General features: G+C 39.9%; 1 non-coding gene across 1 annotated transcript; it reads right to left on the bottom strand.

Moving 5' to 3' along the window:
* Window positions 1–1227: 1227 nt before the first annotated feature.
* Window positions 1228–1335, bottom strand: LOC130970964 (small nucleolar RNA R71). The gene has a single exon (XR_009082206.1). It is a non-coding gene; the product is annotated as a small nucleolar RNA R71 (small nucleolar RNA).
* Between the last annotated feature and the right edge of the window lie 4517 nt (window positions 1336–5852).

A 5852-nucleotide genomic window follows, 5' to 3' on the forward strand; every position in this document is an offset into this window, starting at 1 on the left:
ACGCCAGGATGGCACAAGGGGGAAGATTTTGTTTTTCAAATCAATTTTTTTTTAGTTTTCAAAGTTTTTCAAAATCAAATCTTTTTCAAATCAAATCTTTTCAATCAAATGTTTTCAAAATCAATCTCTTTCCTTTTTCAAAGATACTTACTAACAATTAATGATTTGATTGAACATTTCAAGTATGTTGCCTTTTCTGTTGAGGAAGGTTTAATGTTTGAATCATATCTTTTCTTGTTAGACAAGTCATTAATTTTTAAAATCAAATCTTTTTAAAATTGCTTTCAAATCATATCTTTTCAATCACATCTTTTTAAAACCAATCATATCTTCTTAACCACATCTTTTTCAAAATAGTTTTCAATCAAATCTTTTTGATTTCTAATTTCAAAATCTTTTTCAAAAATAACTTGATTTCTTCCCTACTTTTATTTTCGAAAATTAATCAGTGTTTTTCAAAATATTTTAAAATCTTTTACTTAATTTTCGAAAATTACTTCCCTCCTTCTCACATCCTTCTATTTATGGAGTATAACTCCTTCTTAATGCACAATTCGAACTCTATCTAATCAAGTTCGAATTCTTCTACCTCTTTCTTCTATTTTTCTTTTCCTCTGACACCTCAAGGAATCTCTATACTGTGACATAGAGGATTCCACATTTTCTTGTTCTCTTCTCTTTCATATGAGCAAGAGCAGAGACAAAGGCATTCTTGTTGAAGCTGACCCTGAACCTGAAAGGACCTTGAAGCGAAAGCTAAGAGAAGCTAAGGCACAACTCTCTGTAGAGAACCTAACCGAATTCTTCAAAGAAGAAGAACACATGGCAGCTGAAAACAACAACAATGCAAACAATGCAAGGAAGGTGCTGGGTGACTTTACTACACCTACTCCCGACTTCTATGGGAGAAGCATCTCTATCCCTGCCATTGGAGCAAACAACTTTGAGCTTAAGCCTCAATTAGTTTCTCTAATGCAACAGAATTGCAAGTTCCATGGAAACCCATTGGAAGATCCTCATCAGTTTTTAGCTAAATTCTTGCAAATCTGTGACACTGTCAAGACTAATAGGGTTGACCCTGAGGTCTACAGACTTATGCTATTCCCTTTTGCTGTAAGAGACAGAGCTAGGATATGGTTGGACTGACAACCTAAAGAAAGCCTGGACTCTTGGGAAAAGCTAGTCAATGCCTTCTTGGCAAAGTTCTTTCCACCTCAAAAATTGAGTAAGCTTAGAGTGGAAGTCCAAACCTTCAGACAGAAGGATGGAGAATCCCTCTATGAAGCTTGGGAAAGATACAAACAATTGATCAGAAAGTGTCCATCTGATATGCTTTCTGAATGGAGCATCATAGGTATTTTCTATAATGGTCTCTCTGAACTATCCAAGATGTCTTTGGATAGCTCTGCTGGAAGATCTCTTCATCTGAAGAAGATGCCTACAGAGGCTCAAGAGCTAATTGAAATGGTTGCAAACAACCAATTCATGTACACTTCTGAAAGGAATCCTGTGAACAATGGGACTAACCAGAAGAAAGGAGTTCTTGAGATTGACACTCTGAACGCCATTTTGGCTCAGAATAAAATATTGACTCAACAAGTCAATTTGATTTCTCAAAGTCTGTCTGGAATGCAAAATGCACCAAGCAGTACTAAGGATGCTTCATCTGAAGAAGAAGCCTATGATCCTGAGAACCCTTCAATGGAAGAGGTGAATTACCTAGGAGAACCCTATGGAAACACCTATAATTCTTCATGGAGAAATCACCCAAATTTCTCATGGAAGAATCAAGAGAGACCTCAACAAGGTTTCAACAACAATAATGGTGGAAGAAACAGGTTTAGCAATGGCAAGCCTTTTCCATCATCTTCTCAGCAACAGACAGAGAACTCTAAGCAGAACCCCTCTGACTTAGCAACCATGGTCTCTGATCTAATCAAAACCACTCAAAGTTTCATGACTGAAACAAGGTCCTCCATTAGGAATTTGGAGGCACAAGTGGGACAGCTGAGCAAGAAAGTTACTGAACTCCCTCCAAGTACTCTTCCAAGCAATACAGAAGAAAATCCAAAAGGAGAGTGCAAGGCCATCAATATGGCCGAATTTGGAGAGGAGGAAGAAGCAGTGAACGCCACTGAGGAAGACCTCAATGGGCGTGCACTGACCTCCAATGAGTTCCTCAACGAGGAACCATGGGAATCTGAGGCTCAAAATGAGACCATAGAGATTCCATTGGACTTACTTTTGCCATTCATGAGCTCTGATGAGTATTCATCCTCTGAAGAGGATGAGTATGTCACTGAAGAGCAAGTTGCTAAATACCTTGGAGCAATCATGAAGCTAAATGACAAGTTATTTGGAAATGAGACTTGGGAGAATAAACCTCCTTTGCTCACCAAAGAACTGGATAACTTGTCTAGGCAGAAATTACCTCAAAAGAGACAAGATCCTGGGAAGTTTTCCATACCTTGTACCATAAGCACCATGACCTTCAAGAAGGCTCTGTGTGACTTAGGGTCAAGTGTAAACTTATGACAAATCATCATATACCCATTTTTCAAGCTAATTTCACTTGTTTTGTTAGCATTTATGCACTTTCTTGCATCCTAAGTAAGAGATTTGGATTGAAAATGCATAACTTCTCTAAATCAAGCAACCACCATGAAATTAATGTTAAATCATGAGGTTTAAGCTAATTTTAATTGCATTTTAATTGATTTATAAGCCTCTTGAATTTAGTGATACTTTGAGTGGTTGTTTTGGTTTATTGTAGGAGAAGAAAAGAAAAGAAAATGAAAAGCGTGGCCTAAAAAGTGTAGCAAAAGAAAGAAAAGCGTGGCCGAATCAAGATGAAGCGTGCCGCAACTAATGGGGGAAGCAACATTGCCCTCCACAAGGGCAGAATGCCCTCTAGGAGAGCAACATGAAGGAACCAAACACGGAAGGCACTTCTGCCCTGCCCACCACAAGGGCAGAGCACAAAATAGTGCTTTGAAACCATGAAGAAGAAAACATTGCCCTGCTCTTGTGGAGGGAAGAATCGGGCTCTATAAGGAAGAAATTCAAGAGAAAAAGGTCACCCATGCATGCTACAAGGTTTGAACAAGGAACCATGAGGAAGCTAGGATTTAAGGATGAGTGCCGTGCCAAGAAGCCAAGGAAATTAATTGAATTTGTGCCCCAGCCGTGTTTCGAACACGGGACAGCAAAGTGGCAACATTGCCCTGCCCTTGGCGCGGGCAGGGCAGCATTTGGAAGGCACATGAACTTGGCGCACCAAGAAGCACCAACGCGCGCACCAATTCCTTCCTTGGCACGATCCGCGCGCACCAACCCGTCCCTGGCGCACCAATCCTTTCCTGCCCTGCCCTTGGCGCGGGCAGGGCAGCGTTCCACGCGCATCAACACAATTTTGGCGCACCATGGCCGCGCCAGACTCACACGTTGCCGCACCAAGTCTCGAGCCATGCATCAATTTTCTGCCCTGCCCTCCACAAGGGCAGGGCAGCCTCCTGGGAGTGAATTTCATGGGCCGAAAATTTAAATTAAAATCCCATTTTAGTTCATTTCTTCACCAAATCAAAAGCCCATCCAAATCCCATTATCCAAGAATAGAAAGTGTATAAATAGGAGATAGTTTGATGTAATTAGGACCTTTTTTTAGCTACCTTGAGCTTTTACTTTTACTTTTGACCACTCAGACTTTTACCTTGGCTTTTGAATTTCATTTTCTTTGAGCTTTCTTGAGAGACTTGTCCGAGAACTAAGAGGATCAAGGGAGAATTGACTGATCTCCTTCCTCATTTCCCTTGGGCAATTCTACTCTCTTGTTTTTTGAGTTTTGGGTGTGTGAAATTGGGGAAATTCTGTCCCAATTCCCATTCAAGCTCTTTGCACTTTGTTTTCTGCATAATTCTATTCCAATTCTGTTCTTCTATTACTTCTTCTTTAATTTTCTGTCAATTGCTTAGTTAATTCAGATCTGGGAAGGAAATTGGGTTTTAGGCTCTGCTACTTAAGCCCTTGGGTCCTGAGATCACAACTCATTTTGGGTTCTTCTGTGAACCTTTACTGCATTTTATTTTCTTTCTGTTTGAATGATATTTGCTTCTGATTTAATTTCTGCTCAATCCATTGCTGCAATTTACTTCTTCTTTGTTTAGATCTTGCAATCCCATTCCTCAATTCCCTTTTATATTCAAGCCATTTATCTTTCTTGCCATTTAAGTTACTGCACTTTAAGTTTCTTGCACTTTAAGTTTCAGTCATTTACTTTCTTGCTCTTTAAGATTCTGCAAATTTACAATTCTGTTCTTCAATTTACTGCACTTTTCCCTTCCCCCTTTACATTTACTGTCATTTACTTCCTGTTAAACACAAATCACTCAATCAAAACTTGATTTGCTTGACTAAATCAACCACTAAACTAAAATTGCTCAATTCTTCAATCCCTGTGGGATCGACCTCACTCATGTGAGTTATTATTACTTGATGCGACCCGGTACACTTGCCGGTGAGTTTTGTGTTGGATCATTTTCCACACATCAAGTTTTTGGCGCCGTTGCCAGGGATTGAAATAGATTGACAATGATTAAGTGAAGTGGAGGTCTAGATTAAGCACTTTTCTTTTTCTGTTATTCTAACTCTTACTAACACACTAACTGTTTGAGAAATTGCTTCTATTAACTTAATAACAATTTTTCTCAAATAATTGCACTTAATTCTCAAGCGTGCTGTTGTTTGGTCATCCTGATTGTTTGCATATCATAGGAAATCAAGTTTCTACAGACAGAGGGTATCATGACATGAAGTCACCACTCATTGCACTCATCAAGAACAATTGTTCTTATGATGGAAAACCATCAGAGGATCCTCAACAGCATATATCTACTTTCCTGAGAACTTGCAATGCGGTCAAAACTGATGGTCCAGATCAGGACACTTACAAGATCCTGTTATTCCCTTTCTCATTAAAGGGTGAAGCTGCACAATGGTTTGAAACTTTTCCCCAAGGAAGTATCACTAGTTGGGATGATTTGGTCACCAAATTTCTAGCCAAATTCACCTCATCCAGACAGATCATCCAGCTGAAAGAAGAGGGACATCTATTCACACAAGGGGACGAAGAACCACTCTTCAAGGCTTGGGAAAGATACAAGAAAGCAACTGACAAAGTGGGCTTCCGAGCTTTCTATGAAGGATTGACCCCAGAAACAAGAATAGCAGTGGACTACTTCTCAGATGGCTTACTCAAAGCAACAACAAATGCTCAAGGAATTACAGACTTCAATGACAAAGGAGTCAACAACCAACATCCATCTGAGAAACCACAGAATGCAATCTCAGAAAAAGAAGTGGCAATTATTGAAGGGGTGAATGCGTTCAAGGACCAAAACAAACAAATGCACCATCAACCACAGCAGCAAAATATAGAGTTGTCTGCTGCAGTGAATGCCAAATTTCCACCATGGAGACCTCACTCTTATCTGAGAATGAGGGAGCCTCAACATCAAGAACAAGGAAGTTTCCGCCAGGACAATTCCATGACCACAACCAATCAACATCTCCCACCCACCAATACCACCCAAAGCCAATACCCACAACACAGACATTCCCAAACCCATCTCAACTGGAGAAGGAGTGAGTACCAAAATCACAGACCAAGAGAATTCCATTACAACAACCCAAACTTCATAAACCATCAAAAACACCATTACAGCAATAACAACCACTACATGCCGCCACCACACTCACCCTTCCTACCTTCAACATGTCATAACCAACCGACCCTACAAGACTCTCAGAGAATCACAAACTTGGAGATCCTAATGGAAAGAATGATGAAACATCAA

This window comes from Arachis stenosperma, chromosome 3 (genome assembly GCF_014773155.1).
Source record: "Arachis stenosperma cultivar V10309 chromosome 3, arast.V10309.gnm1.PFL2, whole genome shotgun sequence".
Taxonomy (NCBI): Eukaryota; Viridiplantae; Streptophyta; class Magnoliopsida; order Fabales; family Fabaceae; genus Arachis; species Arachis stenosperma.